We start from the raw sequence: 18,413 nt of genomic DNA, 5'->3' as shown, positions 1-18,413 counted from the left end.
CCCCTTCAATCGACTAATAGAATATCAAAAAGATCGAGCGGGGCAGGCGGGAGGGAATTACTTATGTGATTCGGGTAAGTATATTAATCAAATCAAAATTTAGATAAAAATTTTCGATTATAATTACATATTCTTACGCCGAATCACATGATTTGCAGATAACTTCAACCAGGCGGTGGGTAAGATCAAAGAAGATCAAACTCACTCTTAAATTCTGGAGAGGCATTGTCCCGTTGCCACCAAAGCAGGAAGGGACCTAGATCCATCGTTACAGATAGATCCATACTGCCAGAAGGCAGCAATGTCTCCCTATGAAACTGATAAAGACAAAAGCCGAGCACCAGTAAGCTGTGTGCAGGACATCATCCAACCTCCCAGACCGTAAAACGGCCGAGGAGGAGGCCCAGGCCCTGGAAAAAGAGCTCGGGCTGAGCCTGGGGGAAAGATAGCCGATAGCTACACCAAGCATCAGAGAGCCCGTAAGCTGTGCTCAGCACTTCTTCCCATCTCCTGAACCATAAAAAACAGCCCAGAAAGGGGCTCAAGTCTTGAATAACCCGAGCCGAGTAGAGGGACAGACAAGCTGCCCCCCCCCCCCCTTACTCTTGGAAGGAAATGCCAAAAACCCTGGAAACGACTAAGCGTAAGGTTGACCGATCATAAATGAAAAGCACCAACCTTCCCCAGGACCGTAAAACAATCATGCCAAAGTTAAAAGCCTTGGCATGGAGAGAGGCCCGAAAGGCCGGAGAGATAACGGTCAGCTCCAGAGAGGAGTGACCTGTTTCCGAGAAAGAGAGAGAGACGTCTGGGTACAAAAAACCAGAGTCAAACTCAAAGAAAAAAAAAAAAAAAACTCAGAAGAGACGGTCACCAGAAGTCCACTACCAGTCCATGCAGAAGCATAGAGGGAGGTAAACAGAGGAAGAAGCGGCCTACGAAAAGTGTAAGCCGCCAGCAGGGCGGAGATCGCGGTGGCCAAAGCCTGATGTGACCGGTGACTCTAACCGAAATGACTAAAGTCAGAGTGTTCACAAAGCAGTCTGCTTGTAGGTAAATGAAAGAAAATCAAAAACCCAAAACAGAAACGAGACTGGAAAGGAAAAACAGAAAACCGTGAAGCTAACCAGCCTTAAGAAGAAGAGCCCGAAGTAAATATCGCGGCCGACCGAGCCCAGAAAATTCCTGAGTCTGGCTGAAAAACCAAACACGTCTGATACCTCAGAACCGAGAATCAGACACGGAACACAAAAGGCAAGAGTCCGTAATAGTTGCAAGTGGTAGAGGGGTGACCGTAACAGGCAACCCAACCCCACCGGAAGTCGACCCGACTCGCCTCATGGCAGGATGAGGGAGAAGAGGAAGACACAAATTCTAGAGACACGGAGACCGTAGTCGCCCATGCCAGGCAGGAGACTATTACACGGGCTAAGGCTGAGAGCCGTAACGCCCGTAGACCTGCCATCAAAGATGCTGGGCTGAAAGCCCGCACCAAGAAACCAGGAAATTAACTAGACCTCTACCGAAAGGGGAGGGTTAGCCAATAAAGCTGAGAAAAGTGATAGGCCACAAGAATGACCCCTCACCATGCATTGCTAAAACCAATGCAAACTCAGTAAAATCTGAATGTAACTTCCGAGGCCAACTCAAGTAAACCTTAAGTTTGGACGAAACACCAGAACAAGTCCGATCGCTAGAGAAAGACAGAGTCAAAACCGGCGAAAGACCCACTAGGACCGAGTCCAAAAGAGCAAACAACAACCAACACCACCAACGGATGAAATGGCTGTTGCACCAGCCGAGGCTAAAAAACCCGGAAGCCCTAATGCCGGCTGTTGTTCCCTAAAAACACCGACTAAGACGTCTGTGAAAGGAAGAACCCCTCCGGATAAACCTGAGCTGAGGACTTAGCCTGAACAAGCTGAGTCTGCTTAGGTAGAGCCCGTTTTGCTGCTTCAAAGCTTGAAGAGCAAAAGAAGAGACCTGAAGGTCCCTACAAATCTTTATTTCCTTGGAGGCCAGGAGGCCAGGGAGGCCTTGGAAGCCAGGAGACCTTAGAGGCCCGGAGGCCTTAGAGGCCCGGAGGCCTTAGAGGCCCGGAGGCCTTGGAGGCCAGGAGGCCTTGGAGGCCAGGAGGCCTTAGAGGCCAGGAGGCCTTGGAAGCCAGGAGACCTTAGAGGCCAGGAGGCCTTGGAGGCCAGGAGGCCTTGGAGGCCAGGAGGCCTTGGAGGCCTTAGAGGCCAGGAGGCCTTGGAAGCCAGGAGACCTTAGAGGCCAGGAGTCCTTAAAGGCCAGGAGGCCTTGGAGGCCAGGAGGCCTTGGAGACCCGGAGGCCTTGGAGGCCTAAGAGGCCCGGAGGCCTAGGAAGCCAGGAGACCTTAGAGGCCAGGAGGCCTTAGAGGTCAGGAGGCCTTGGAGACCAGGAGGCCTTGGAGGCCTTAGAGGCCAGGAGGCCTTGGGGGCCAGGAGGCCTTAGAGGCCAGGAGGCTTCAGAGACCAGGAGGCCAGGAGGACTTGAAGGCCAGGAGGCCTTAGAGGCCAGGAGGCCGAAGAGAGACCCATCCACCAAGGGTGAAGAACTAAGGGTGTCTCTCATTGATTCCTCACAAACTAGGAATGGGCGAGGAACAAGTCCCGTCTGAACATGACCGTATGGGCATTGTGCAGAGAGGAAGGCCTTCTCCGTTCTAAATTCGAAAATTTTTATCTAAATTTTGATTTGATTAATATACTTACCCGAATCACATGATTAGCATTGACCCACTTCGATGCTTAGGTTATGATAAAAGCTACCCCGTCTAGGTATAAGGGGAGCAACCCCAACTAAAAAAGTGACTGCACCAGCATGACTGGCACCCTGGGTTACGTCCCATGCAGCACACTACGTCATCAATGGTGCTGGTCACGTGATACCCCTTCAATCGACTAATAGAACATCAAAAATCGAGCGGGGCAGGAGGGAGGGAATTACCCATGTGATTCGGGTAAGTATATTAATCAAATCAAAATTTAGATAAAAATTTTCGATTATAATTACATATTCTTACGCCGAATCACATGATTAGCAGATAACTCCAACCAGGAGGTGGGTAAGATCAAAAAGTGTTCAAACTCACCATCAAATTCTGGAAATGCACTGGCCCGCTGCCACCAAGGCAGGCAGGGACCTTGATCCATCGTTACAGAGCGAAGCAATGTCTCTCAGGTAAAAGCTGATGAATACATCGTCCGATCGCCAATAAGCTGTATTCAAGACTTCGCTCATTCTGTGGGACCGCAAGACGGCCACTGAAGAGGCCCAAGCCCTTGACTCGTGAGCCCGGGCCGAGCAGAGAGGAAAGGCAGGCAGAGCCCCCCCTCTTTGTGATAGGCTCCACGCATAAGCTTGCTTAATGACGGCCGACGCCCACCTGGCCAAGGTAGTCCTCGATATATCTTTCTCCATGGCAGTGTTTAATGAAATAAACAAAAGCTTCTGAGAACTCGATCTGACAGACTGAATACGGGAGAGATACGCCTCAAGGGCCCTAACAGGGCAGTTGACCATATCGGGATCGTCCCTAGCCAAAATGTGAGAAAGCGGCTTCACCACAACCCGAGGAGAGGGTTGACCTGGTGACTGGTTTTTAGCCAGAAAGCCTACACGAAACCTCAGCGAAACTGAGCCATCACGTTCCCAAGAAATATCCTGCGGATTGCCCGAAAGGGCGTGCACTTCACTGCCTCTACGGGCAGTTGCAAGAAGCAAGAGAAAAAGAGTCTTGCGCGTCAGATTAGGAAGACTCGCGTTCTCCAGTGGTTCGAAATCGGAAGAGCGAAGAAACTCTAGAACCAGAAACAGATCCCACTTCGGCAGAGCCGAACGCGACTTAACCTCTTCAAGCGAGGCACCCCTAATGACTCCAGCCACTACAGTGCTGAGACTAATCGAATGCCCTATCTGTTTCAGCGTAGAAGAAATCGCGGACCTGCGAACCTTCAAAGAAGAGGAGGAGAGTCCCTGCGAAGACAAATCAGCCAAGTGATTGGCCACATGCATGGTACGAGGTGCAACCGGATTAACACCGGCAGTCTGGCACCAAGAAACCCATGCCTTCCAATGCGAAGAGTAAACAGTGGAGGTGGATGCTCTGTGAGAGCGCTGAACCAGATGCAAAGTGCGTTCAGACGCTCCAGAACGCCTGAGCGCAGACCTCACAGTCTCCACGCGTGAAGTCTTAGAGACTGTGGGTCCTCGTGAGCGATGCCGCTTCGAGGCTGAACGAGCTCTCCTCTCACTAGCGACAGGGGGATTGGAGGACCGCGAGCCAGTCTCAGAAGGTCCGGGAACCACGTCTGAGACGGCCACAGAGGGGCGATCAGCAGGAGAAGAGACGGAGACTCCAATTCCGCCTTCCTGATCACCTGGCCGAGCAGGTTGAAGGGCGGAAAGGCATAAGCCTCCAGGCCCGCCCAAGTCAACTCCAGAGCGTTGGTCTCCCAAGCCTCCGGGTCGGGGAAGGGAGACACGAAAATCGGAAGGCGTCTGGAGAACCTGGTGGCGAAGAGATCCACCTGGGGCTTCGGGACCAGAGCCCAAAGACGGAGAAGCGCTCCGTGTGTGACCGTCCATTCCGATTGCAACACCTTGCTGGAGCGACTGAGCGCATCCGCAAGCGTGTTGAGGCTTCCCGGCAGGTACCGAGCCACAAGGGAGATTCGGTGCTGAGTGCACCAAATCAGCAGCTCGCAGGCCCTGCGGGAGAGAGTAGGGGACCGCGAACCCCCCTGCTTGTTCACATAAGCGGCCACTGTCGTATTGTCTGTGAACAGACGGACTCGCTTTGCGGTAAGCGACGGGAGGAACGCAATCAGAGCCAGCCGCACAGCCTCCAACTCCAGAGAGTTGATGTGCCATGCACTCTGTTCCGAAGACCACAGACCGGAGGCCGTGAGCCGGTCCGTGTGCGCTCCCCAACCCATCAGGGACGCATCTGTAAAGAGGTCCAAGTCGGGAGGGGGAGCGGCGATCGGAACCCCCCTGCAGAGCCAATCCGTGTCCAACCACGGAAGGGATGCAGCCTGGAACCATTCCCCAAGGGGAACAAGCTCGTTCCAGTTCACCCGAGGAGAGTCCACAAACGGCTTCAGGGCGTGCTGAAGAGGCCGTTTGTGCACCCTCCCCAGTGACACCAGTAGGGCCATTGACTCCATTTGCCCCAGAATGGAGGCCAATGTCCTGAGAGGAGCCTGCAGGAGAGGCAGAGTAGAGCGGATAAGAGCCTGGAGCTTGACCACCCGCTTCAAAGAGGGGTGGACAGTCCAGGAGACCGTGTTGAACACCATACCCAAGTAGGTGAACGTCTGCGACGGTACGAGCTCTGACTTCACCTGGTTGACCGAGAAGCCGAGCAAGCCGGCCTCCCGGAGAACCATCTGGGTGTGCTGCGAACAAACCTCCTCGCTCTGGCCCATGACAAGCCAGTCGTCGAGGTAAGCCCGCAGCCGAACCCCCCGCGACCTCACCAGAGCGCAGACCTGTCTCACCACCATGGTGAAAACCCATGGCGCTAGAGACAGGCCAAAAGGAAGCGCGCGGAACTGGAAGATTTGACCTGCCCACCGGAAACGGAGCCATTTCCGGTCGGCTGGATGCACCAAGATATGGAAGTAGGCATCCGTCAAATCTATGGAGGTCGCCCAGTCTCCTGGGCGGAGCGCGTCTCTGACCGAGGCAGGCGTCTCCATTTTGAATTTGATCGTTCTCAAAAACGTGTTGAGGAACGACAAGTCCAAAACAGGGCGCCAAGCCCCCGAGGCCTTGGGGACAGCAAAAAGCCTCCCGTAAAACCCCGGGGAGCTGTGGTCCGAGACCGCCTCCACCGCTCCCTTCTCCACCAGAGAGGCAACCTCCGACTGGAGGACGGCCCTTGCCTCCCGAGAGAAGGGGGGCTTGAAGGCTGGAGGAGACCTTGAAAGAGGGGCCTTGTCCTCCAGCCACAGCAAGCGGAACCCCGACTTCACTACCCCCACTATCCATCGGCTGTGAGTAGAGTTCAGCCAATGTGACAGAGCCCTCGAGAGGCCCCCAGCCATCACCAGAGTGGAGGGCTGGAGGGGGGTGAAGTCGGGGACGCTTCATTGGGGGTGGGGCTTGCCCTTGGGCGCACCCCTCCCCCTGCCCGCCGACGACCTCTTGCCCGAACCGCGGTAAGGGGCATGAGGTCTCTTGCGGGAAGCAGGATGCGCCTGAGCTGGAGCCTTAGTCTGTTGAGACTGAGACTGCTTAGGCGCAGCCTGCTTAGGAGCAGCCTGCTTTTGTTGCTTCAGCGCCTGAAGCGCAAAAGAGGAGAACTGCGAATCCCTGTTAGCCTCAATCTCTTGCTTTCTGGCGTCCAAAGCCAGGTGGCCAAAGAGGGAGCCCTCAACAAAGGGCGACGAGCGGAGGGAGTTCCTTGTCGACTCGTCAGAGAACTGAGAGTGGGTAAGGAACAAGTCCCTCCTGCACGTAACCGCATAGGCATAGTGCAGGGAGGACAACCTCATGTGCTCCTCGTTCACCCTAGCCAGAGTCGAGAGCAGAGAAGCAATATCTTCTGCGTCCTGCTCCCTGCTGAGAGCGAAAGGAGCCAGAGAAGAGGTAAGAGCCCTCGAAAGGGCTCTAATGAGAGTCTCTGAGATGGAACTGAGTTCCAAGAGCTGTCTCCCGATTTCCTCCAACGAAGAGAGACTCTGTTCAGAAATGGGCAAACAGGAGTCCCGCCTGAGCGGCTTCGTGAGGAGAGGAAGGAGATCCGGAGTGACCTGCAAAGGTGCACTCGGAAGAGCAAAGCGAGACAGCAAGTTCCTTGGAGCCTTAGGCAAAGGCAACTTCCTCTGTGCCGCAAGAGGCACAAAAGAGGAAGCCTGAGCAGAAGAAGCAAGATACTCTAATGCCGACTCCGGAGCTGACCCATGGGGGACCAGCAAAGGAACAGAAGGCACAGGAAGTCCACCACCCTGAGAAGTGGACCTCGCAAAGAGTTTAGAAAGCTGAAAAGCCACAGAGGGCGATTCCAGAAACCGGAAGTAGCCATCGTCTTGCTGCTCCAACCGGAAGTCAGCCAACGCTGAGGGACCGGAAGTCGAAGGCTTAACAGACGAAGCAGCTCCTTCCGGAAAGTAGCGGGAGGAAACCTCCGCGGCTGCTTCAAGCGCCGCCTTGAAGCTAGCCGAGACCCCCGGCAGCGAGAATTCATCATCAACAGATTTAGAATCTGAAGCGACGAACGAAGGAGGCGGAACAGAGCCGCCTGAACCCACAAAGGGGCGCTGCGCAAACAGACCCGAAGGTCGGGGACCATCCTGCTGGGAGACGACCCCCCCCCCGTCCTGGCTAAAAGGAGGTTGAGAGGAGTCGAAGCCAGAAGCAGCAGGAAGAGGGAGATCAGAAGCCGTCAACACCGAAGTGTGTGGAAGCTGCCGATCTCCCTGAGACAGACACCCTGCATGTCCAAAGGGCGAAGCATGCCCGACATCCCGTGACGATCCAGGGGAACCGTCCGGAAGAGAGCAGGAAAATCCGGATGGAGCCGGAAATGCAGCTGAACCGGAAGCGCTAAGGCCATCCTGCAGCTGCACATAGTGTGGGCGGAAGCCCGGAAGCCCGTAGGCACAATCATGAGTCAGACCGGAAGTGACAGTTGACTGTGCACCGGAAGAATGACCCATGTTACCGGCCGAAGCCGGAAGACCAGCTGCCGTAAACGACTGCTGTGTCAAGACGTGGGACGCACCGGAAGTGACAGCAAGCTGCACACAAGCGGAAGAACCACTGCTTCCGGCCGTAGCCGGAAGCCCAGCTGTCGCGTACAACTGCTGGTGTAAGGCGGGGTTCGGACCGGACGTGAACGCAAGTCGCTCACTAGACGGTGAACCCCTACTTCCTGCCAAAGCAGGAAGCCCAGCTGTCGGAACCGACTGCTGGAGTACGGAGAGGTTCTGACCCGACGTGAACGCAAGTCGCTCACTAGCAGGAGAACATCCGATTCCGGAAACCGGAAGTGCAGCCGCCGTAAACGGCAGCTGCGCGCACCAACCTTGATCAGCCCGTATCCCCGGAGGGAAGCGCACCGTCACACCACCGCAAGCGGCAGGTGACGAGTACCGGGCCGGAAGAGCACGAGGTCCCGGCAGGGAAGATCCAGCGGAAGACGGCCCCGGCAAAAAGGAAGCCAGGGAACGAGCGTCACCCACCCCCGGGAGGGGGGCGGACCTGGAAAGGGAGTCCGTCCGTGACATCTCCTGTCGCACCAGACTCCTAATCTCTGGAAGAAGAGACGAAATCAAAGAAGACACCAGAGCACCGGACTCTGGTGCCGCAACCGACGCAACGCAAACAGCCTTAGGGGCCGAAACTAGCGATTGAGAGCCGGACGGAAGACCGCTCGGAGCAGAGATAGGCACAGAAAATGACACATTGCTCTTAGGATCTGTCACTAAGATGATAGGGTCCTTGCTAGAGGACGCCGACGCGGAGGATTTAGGTTTGCCAGGGCCCTTGCCCTTATCCTCAGGCTTAGAGCCTTTCTTCTTTTCACCATCGGCCATATTAAGACCGAAAAGAAAACAACAACCGCAACTGAAAAATAGCAAAGTCACACAGACGCTAACAAAATTCAGAAGCAGAAAGCAAACAATTCAGCACATACGAAAAGCTACTAACAGCAGCTACAAGCAAGCAACAAGCGTTAACAGTCCAGAACACGGACGAAAACAACACAAGCCTGACAACGTGCAAATACAAATGGCGACCGAAAGGAAGCCAACAACTGCCGAAAACTTCAAAGTCCAAAGGACATGCGAAATTCGAGGCAGAAAGAACAAAACATGTAAGAAAACAAGAACAATCTCACCAGCTGCAAGCCAGCGAAAGAAGACGGGGGGCCAAGGCCGGTGGGTGCCGAAGACACGAAAACAAGCCTTAGCGCTAGCCAAACACAACCGTCACCCTTGAGTGATAGTAGTCGATTGAAGGGGTATCACGTGACCAGCACCATTGATGACGTAGTGTGCTGCATGGGACGTAACCCAGGGTGCCAGTCATGCTGGTGCAGTCACTTTTTTAGTTGGGGTTGCTCCCCTTATACCTAGACGGGGTAGCTTTTATCATAACCTAAGCATCGAAGTGGGTCAATGCTAATCATGTGATTCGGCGTAAGAATATGTAATTATAATCGCCCTAGCAAAGGTGGAGAAAGCATCCCCTGCGTCCTGCTCTTTACTGAGTGTAAAGGGCGCCAAGGACTCCGTAAAGGAGTGTCTCCAAAATGGAAGCAAGTTCCAAAAGCTGTCTGCCCACTTCCTCAGAGGGGAAGAGAGTCTGCTCAGAGAGCAGGGGACTCGAAACGTTCCCCAAAGAAGAAGTTCCGGCGTGACCGGCAAAGGTGCACGCCGAGGGGCAAAAGACGACAGCAAATTCCGGGACATCTTGGGCAAAGGCAACTTCCTCTAAGCCGCTAATGTCCCGAAGCTGGGAAGGCCGGAGCCTGAAGCCCCTTTCCTGCAAGTCAACGGCCAAACTTCACCCCTGACTAAGAGGAGGATGAGAGGCGTCGAAGACCAAAGGCACAGGAAGTGAGAAGAACGGCAGAACCCACTACCGAAGTGTGTGGTAGCTGCTAATCCGCCTGAGGCAGGGAGCCTGCAAGCCCAAAGGGCACTGCTGACGAAAAAACCAGACTCAAACCAGATGGGACCATAGCAGGTCCACTATCCAGTGAGCCCCCACTTCCGGCCGGAGCCAGAAGCGCAGAGGTCGCGTACGATCGCCGACATAAGGCAAGGTTCAAACCGAACGTGACCGTAGTCTGTGCACTAACCAGTGAACCTACGCTTCCAGCCGGAACCAGACGCACAGCTGTCGCGGACGACTGCTGAAGTAGGGCAAGCTCGAACCAGAAGTGACAGCAGCCTGTGCACTAACCGGTGAGCTCACGCTTCCGTCCGCAGCCAGAAGCGTAGAGGTCGCGTACGACCACCGCCGTAAGGCAAGGTTCGAACTGAACGTGCCAGTAGCCTGTGCACTAACCAGTGAACCAATACTTCCAGCCGGAACTGGAAGCACAGCCGTCGCGTACGACTGCTGCCGTAGGGCAAGGCTCGAAACCGGACGTGACAGCAATCTGTACACTAACCAGTGAACCTACGCTCCCGGCCGTAACCGGAAGCGGCGCCGTCGCGGACGACTGCTGAAGTAGGTAAAGGCTCGAACCAGAAGTGACAGCAACCTGAGCACTAACCAGTGAACCTACACTTCCGGCTGGAACCGGAAGCCCAGCTGACGCTGACGACTGCTGACGTAGGGTAAGGCCCAAACCGGACGTGACAGCAGCCTGTGCACTACCGGTGAACCTACAATTCCGGCCGGAACCGGAAGCGCAGCTGCCGCGGACGACTGCTGACATAAGGCAAGGCTCAAACCGGACGTGAACGTAGTCCGAACACTAGCCAGTGAGCCTTTTACTTCCGGCCTGGGCCGGAAGCAGCTGTCGCTGACGACTGCTGACGTAAGATGTGGGACGCACCGGACGTGGCAGCAGGCTGCGCACGAGCGGAAGAACCACTGCTTCCGGCCAGAGCCGGAAGAACAGCTGCCGGAACTGACTGCTGTGGTAAGATGTGGGACGCACCGGACGTGACAGCAAGCTGCGCACGAGCGGAAGAACCACTGCTTCCGGCCGTAGCCGGAAGCCCAGCTGTCGCGTACAACTGCTGGTGTAAGGCGGGGTTCGGTCCGGACGTGAACGCAAGTCGCTCACTAGACGGTGAACCCCTACTTCCTGCGAAAGCAGGAAGCCCAGCTGTCGGAACCGACTGCTGGAGTACGGAGAGGTTCTGACCCGACGTGAACGCAAGTCGCTCACTAGCAGGAGAACATCCGATTCCGGAAACCGGAAGTGCAACTGCCGTAAACGGCTGCTGCAGACACCAACCTTGTTGTGGCCGGATCCCCGGAGGGACATGCACTGTTGCGCTACCGCCAGCGGAAGGCAACAAATGCCGGCCAGGAAGAGGAGAAGAAGATCCCCACGGGACCGTCCAGAAACATCACGGTGGACAGCAGCCTGGTCCGGAGAAGACCCAGCGTCTGAAGGAGAGAACGTCGCCTAACCCCCAGGCGGGGGGCAGAGCTGACGACGAAGTCCGCCGCGGCAAACCTCGCGAACGAGGGAATCCATTTCTGGAAATAAGCAAAAGATAAGGGCAGACCCCAGAGCCCTAGACTCTGGAGCCGAAACAGACGTAAAACGACAGCCTTAGAGGCCAAGACGGACGGCTGAGAGCCAGACGGCCAACCGTCCGTAACAGAAAAACGGCACAGAACAACGTAAAAATTGCCTAAAATTGTGCCAACATGAACAACAACGGAGTTCTTCAAAAGAAGAGGCTGCTGAGGGATAGAGCTTAGCAGGGCCCAAGCCCTAACCCTCGGCCTTAGCTCCCTCTAATTCTCATTCCATATCATGTAGCTTACCGAAACTACAGGATATACGAGATGCGCATGCCGGAAGTCGCCATATCACGTATGTTTCGGTCGGGCCGTCAAGACGCGTTTTTTGAATGCTCACAAGTAAGTCTCGTTATCCGTCAAATCCGCGCTTTTCTTTTAACGATTTGACTTTGTCAAATTCAATCGTTGAATTACAGACCCTGTAAAGACGGTGCATCGTAATATTTTTTGCGTTGCATATTGTTTTCTCAGCGAAAACCGTGACACGACCGACTTGGTGTCGTGCAGATAGCATGGCGGACTCCGCTGATGAAGAAATATTACTACGCGAGGAGACAGGGGAATGCTCTAAATCGAAATTCGAGGCTGTCACAATACCAATCGATGATTGGAATTTCATGAAAGATCAGAATGCTAGAATTCTAAAAAGACTTGATAAACAGGACAAGAAAAGAAAAAGACTCAGCTCCGCATCGGACTCTGACTCTGAGAGTTCAGATTGCGCGACTCTCGCACGCGGGCAAAAAACAGCCAAAACTAAAAGAACCGATCAGCGTTCTTTTTCCAAAGACGAGACGTCTAGTCTTGTGGAAGATGATTTAGAAATGTTAATCTCCTCTCAGTCTCACACAACGAAGCAGGTTGACACAACCGTGCTTGACGATATTGAACAAGAGTTTGAACCTGACACTGATGTTGGGCCTCCCATCTTAGAAAAACTAGCGAAAGTGCTTGGAACAATGGGAAAAGGAAAAATGGACGATGAAAGAATGAACACGAAGTTTGATAAACACAAAAGACCACAAAATTGTGAGACTCTCATAGTTCCTAGGGTCAATCCAGAAATCTGGAGCGTGTTAGATCACAGCACAAAATCTGCAGATCTAAAACTTCAGCGTACGCAAAAGTGTCTGCTGAAAGCAACTTATGCACTGGCTAACACAGCAGATAAGTGTGTAAAAAGCGAAATGCAACACATGAAAGATCTCGTGAGAGATATCTCAGATGCAGTAAGTCTAAACCTCAAAACTGTCCATGAAATGTCAATGGAACGCAGATCAAAGATTTTGAACTCGCCGACTGTAAACAAAAAGTATCGCAAATTGACGTCAGACGACATTCCCATTACAGAACACCTGTTTGGTGATGATCTCAAATCTGTCCTCACGGCAATCGACTCGACTGCTAAACTGGGAGCTAATTTTGCACTGTCTACGAAAGGTAGAAAGTTTTTCCCCAAGTTTGATTCCCCAAAAAACGGGGGATGGGTGGACAGGCGTCGTGGGACGCAGGGCCAGCGCCAATGGACACCGAGAGCGGGACGTGGCCGAGGTCAGAGATACCGGACCAGGTGGCCACAGAGGACCACAACACAGGCTTTCCAAGCATAACACCAGAGGTGGGTGAAAAACACAATAATTGTGCACCGTGTTTCGAAGCAGGCAGACTGAAATATTTTGTGAAAGAATGGCAACAACTGACCTCTGACCCCTTTATTATTCAAATGATACAAGGAGTAAAAATTCCTATTTCTAACTCGGCCACATTACCTAGTTCTGTGATACCTAAAAATCAGGTACAGGGAAACTTGTGGAATAAAGTTGATCAAGAAATACGGAAACTTTCTGTCATGAAAGTGATTGTTAAGTCAGAACATGAAGAAGGAGAGATTATCTCTCCTATTTTCTTGGTCCAAAAACCTGACGGTTCATACAGAATGATATTGAATCTAAAAGAATTCAACGAGTCTGTGGAGTATGAACATTTTAAAATGGAAAATTTGTCTTCTGCTACAAGTATGATGAAAGAAGGATGTTATATGGCATCTGTTGATCTTCGTCACGCCTATTACTCAGTACCAGTTCATTCAGATTTCAAAAAATTTCTGAAGTTTCAGTGGAGAGGTCAGTTGTATGTTTACACATGTTTTCCGAATGGATTGGCGAACTGTCCAAGATACTTCACTAAACTTCTGAAGCCTGTGTATGCTTTTTTGAGAGCACAAGGTTTTCTCTCTGCCTCCTTTATTGATGATTGTTACCTGCAAGGCCAGTCAATTGAAGAGTGCAAAAAGAACATTCTGTCAACTGTCAACCTTTTTCAGAAGCTGGGGTTTACAATTCATGATGGAAAATCAGTCCTTGTTCCAACTCAAAAACTGAAGTATCTTGGTTTCATCCTCGACTCAAAGAAAATGACTGTTACATTGTCAGAGGATAAGATAAACAAGATCAAATCAGCTTGTCTTGGTTTAATGCAGAAGAAAGTTTTTTCTGTACGAGAACTGGCACAGGTGATTGGAAAGCTTGTGGCAGCTTTTCCAGGGGTAAAATGGGGACCACTCCACTATAGACAGCTTGAGAGGTTGAAGACCAAAGCTTTGAAAGTGAATGCTGGCAATTTTGATGCCATTATGAGTATGACAAAGAAAGCAAAGAGAGATCTTGAATGGTGGATTGCCAATGTGACCACAAGCTATTACCCACTCAAAGTGAAACCGCCTTCCCTGGAAATGAAAACTGACGCTTCTACATCTGGTGGATGGGGAGCAGTTTGTGATACAAAATCAACTGGGGGAAGGTGGAATGAGCAAGAAAAAGACATGCACATAAATGCACTTGAACTGTTAGCCATTAAATATGGACTGCGGTGCTTTGAAAAAGACGTCACTGGTAGACATATAAAACTCATGTGTGACAATGTGTGTGCTGTAACCTATGTCAAGAATATGGGTGGTTCTCGCTCAAGAGAGTGTAATGAAATAGCAAAGCAGATTTGGATCTGGTGCAGAAACAGAGATATAGAGTTGACAATAACCTATATTCCTGGAAAACTGAACATTGAGGCTGATAGAAAATCAAGACAATTCAATGACAGAACAGAATGGATGTTAAACCCAAAAATCTTTGAAAAGCTGTTTTTGAAGTTTTCACAGCCTCATATTGATTTGTTTGCATCTAGGCTAAATTGCCAAATCAAACCATTTATTTCTTGGGGCCCAGATCCAGACTCCATTGCTGTGGATGCTTTTACTGTAAACTGGAGCGTGTGGGATAATGTTTATGCATTTCCCCCTTTCAGTTTGATCCAGAAAACTCTCTGCAAACTGGAAGCAGACCAAGCCGAGGGTATGTTCATCATTCCCCACTGGCCAACAGCAGTGTGGTTTCCCCAAATGCTGAATCTTCTGATACAGCAGCCTGTTCGCTTACCTCAGGGAAAGACAACTCTGCAACTGCCGCACTCAGAGGCAGCCCATCCTCTTCATCACAAACTGCAACTACTCGCAGTTCAATTATCAGGCAAGCCGTCCAAGCACAAGGATTTCATGGCAGAACATGTGACATTGTGTGTGCATCGTGGAGAGAGTCAACGAAAAGACAATATGCATCATATCTTGCGCGCTGGCAATTGTTTTGTTCTACAAGAAACAGTAATCCCTTTCATCCAACTGTAGGATTGGTACTGACTTTCCTCACTGAACTTTTTGAAGAGGGGCTTGGCTACAGTGCCATCAATACTGCACGTAGTGCAATTTCTACTGTCATGCATTATGACCAAGAAAGGTCGATAGGTACGCACCCAAAGGTGACAAGGTTCATGAAGGGTGTATTTGAAATGAGAACACCTTTACCAAGATACAAGGCAACATGGGATGTGTCAGTGTTATTAGAACATTTCAAAAGGAAAGAACACAATTCAAAATTGTCTTTGAAAGAGTTGACAAAGAAACTTTGTGCTCTGCTTTTGATAACAACTGCGCAGAGGGTCCAAACCATTCATTTTGTTAAGCTTAGCTGTCTTCAGTTTCATGAGACAGGATGCACTATTCAGGTGGTTGACAAGTTAAAGCATACAAGACCTGGACATCACCAACAAGCCCTCGAATTACACAAATACACAGATCTAAAATTGTGTGTTGTAAACTGTTTACTTGAATATATCAAGCGTACAACAGAGTTGAGGAAAAACAATGACCAACTGTTGCTTTGTTACGTACGGCCGTTTGGGCCTGCAAGTAAAGACACTGTTTCAAGGTGGTTGAAAGATGTCCTCGCTGACGCTGATATTTGTAAATTCACGTCACACAGTTTCAGGGGAGCGTCAGCATCTGCTATGTTGAATAGTGGTTTTTCTATTGATGACATTTTAAAATCGGCTGGATGGTCAAATGCGAAAACTTTCTTCAAATTTTATAAGCGACCTGTAGAAAATGAGCAGCAAACTAGGCGAGGAGAAAAGAATTCTCTTTTGAATTATTTTGCTTACAAGAAAAACTGAACTCATTGGTTGTGTTAACTCAGTGAAGCTGAAATCCAAACGATGGTAGATAACCTTTGGATGTTTGTGGTTTGAAATGCAAGTGAAATGCTATGCATAGATCATGTTTGGTAATGGTATGGATATACCAGTTGCCAATATTAATCATGTTTGGTTGTGACTAGATCTAGTAAGTCATTGAGAGAAGGAAAACAAGATGTTTTTCAAAACTTTTTATTTGGTTGAATTGTTTCCAAGTATTCTAGTGATTTAATCAAGTGGTATCTTGAAAAACTAAATGTTCTGTCACATTTGTTTGAAAAATTATTTTGTCTGAATCAGACATATTTGTTATGTTGCCGGTGAGCTCTTGAAGAACATGTTTAAAGAAAATAAACATTAACTCACGCAGGGCGACAACTCATATGATGTGTTAACAATTGTATGTGTGAACAATCAATGCTATTTTGTGAAACCAACTTTGAAATCTCGTATATCCTGTAGTTTCGGTAAGCTACATGATATGGAATTACAAACATAAACGAGAACTTACCCAGTAAGTCGAAGTTTGTGTAGAATTCCATGAGTGTAGTTTATAGAAACGGAGGGATATATGCCCTCCCGTACAGCTATTATGCCCTTCCCAATTAACTGGTTTGCAGATAATGCAAAATAGTGTCAGCAGTATAGATCTGCTAAGGGAGACAATTACTTTTCAGGAAAAAAAACATTTAATTGTTTTGGTTACACAAAATGTATTAGATCAATCAAGGGTCGTTCCTTAATTGATCTGAGCGTTAAAGTATGGCGACTTCCGGCATGCGCATCTCATATATCCCTCCGTTTCTATAAACTACACTCATGGAATTCTACACAAACTTCGACTTACTGGGTAAGTTCTCGTTTATGTTTGTAATTAACGGCCATGTAAGCACCGAGAGAAAAATAAACAAACAACTGAAACTAGCAAAGTCCGAACGGACGCCAACCTTTCAGAAGCCAGCAAAGAGGGCAGCTAAAACCAGTTAGGAGCTACCAAAGGCAGCTAAACAACTAGCTATACGAAGAGTTAAGCGTCCGAGTACGGACGAAAAAATCAACATAACAACAACATGCTAACTAAACATGGCGACCAAGGAGGAAGCCACAAGTCTGAAAATAATCAAGTCCGTACAGACACAAACATTTCAGAAGTAAGCAAGCAATAGAAAAGCACATGCGTAAAAGCTACCGACGGCAGCTACAAAGCAAGCTACAACAGCGTTAATAGACCGAACACGGACTAAAACAACAGAAGCCAGACAACGTGCTAATGCAAATGGCGACCGTGAGGAAGCCAAACAACTGCTGAAAACTTCAGAGTCCAACGGACATGTGAAATTCACAGCAGAAGCAATAAAACATACAAGAAAATATGAACGATCTCACCAGCTGCAAGCCAGCAAGAAGTAGACGGGGGCCGAGGCCAGTGGGTGCCGTAGACACAAAACAAGCCAGAGCAAAAGCAAACACAACCGTCACCCTTGAGTGATAGTAGTCGATTGAAGGGGTATCACGTGACCAGCACCATTGATGACGTAGTGTGCTGCATGGGACGTAACCCAGGGTGCCAGTCATGCTGGTGCAGTCACTTTTTTAGTTGGGGTTGCTCCCCTTATACCTAGACGGGGTAGCTTTTATCATAACCTAAGCATCGAAGTGGGTCAATGCAAATCATGTGATTCGGCGTAAGAATATGTAATTATAATTCAAAATAAAACAAGAGGCGAAGCCATCAAGGCTCACGTAAGAAATCGACAAACAGTAACACAAACTCAATCACTCCGTCACACATACACACACACACACACACACACACACACACACAGAAAGAGCATAGGTGAAACTGTGCAAGAAAGCGAGACACTAGATCTAGATCTGTCTGTCTGCATGTAGCCTACTTACAGGGACACGACTGCCAACAGAGTCTCGGCCCGCTCAAAATAATAATGACCGAGACTTTCAGTACTTCCTTCGCGTGACGTCTAACCCTCTTACGTCATAATGTGACGTCAATGTAATGTGACGTCTTCAAATGTTAGAGTTTCTACCACAGACATACACACGCACAAACACACACACGCACACACACACGCACAAACGCACATACGCACGCACGCACAGACAGACAAAGTTACGATTGCATAGGCTACACTTACGTGAGCCAAAAAGGAGAAAGGTATGTTGTTGGAACATTTTTGTTCGTGCATTCGTGTTTGTACACTTAAAAGACCGCTGGGTCGATATATCTGTGAACATTTTGTTTTGTTTTGTCTCTTCTTCTTCGTTCATGGGCTTAGACTCCCACGTTCACTCATGTTTTTAGCACGAGTGGATTTTTACGTGTATGACTGTTTTTACCCCGCCATTCAGGCAGCATACGCCGATTTCGGGGGAGGCATGCTGAGTATTTGCGTGTTTCTATAACCCACCCAACTCCGACATGGATTACAGAATCTTTTCCGTGCGCATTTGGTCTTGTCCTTGCGTGTATACACGAAGGGGGTTAAGTCACTAGCAGGTCTGCACATAAGTTGACCTGGGAGATCGGAAAAATCTCCACTCTTAACCCACCAGGCGGCAGCGACTGGGATTCCAACTCACGACCTCCCAATTAGGAGGCCGACGTCTTACCACCACGCCC

The 18,413-nt window shown here is 50.2% G+C and overlaps 1 protein-coding gene and 1 long non-coding RNA gene across 2 annotated transcripts in view; one reads left to right on the top strand and one right to left on the bottom strand.

Annotated features, from left to right (window-relative positions):
- Positions 1-18,413, bottom strand: part of LOC138958004 (uncharacterized) — a 292,556-nt gene that overhangs the window by 233,472 nt on the left and 40,671 nt on the right. The gene's annotated exons all lie outside the window — the stretch shown is intronic.
- LOC138948432 (uncharacterized) lies at positions 11,468-16,154 on the top strand. Its single transcript, XR_011449993.1, has 2 exons — positions 11,468-12,869; positions 14,552-16,154. It is a non-coding gene; the product is annotated as an uncharacterized lncRNA (long non-coding RNA).

This window comes from Littorina saxatilis, linkage group LG1 (genome assembly GCF_037325665.1).
Source record: "Littorina saxatilis isolate snail1 linkage group LG1, US_GU_Lsax_2.0, whole genome shotgun sequence".
NCBI lineage: Eukaryota > Metazoa > Mollusca > Gastropoda > Littorinimorpha > Littorinidae > Littorina > Littorina saxatilis.
This window is presented reverse-complemented; position numbering and strand designations above follow the sequence as displayed.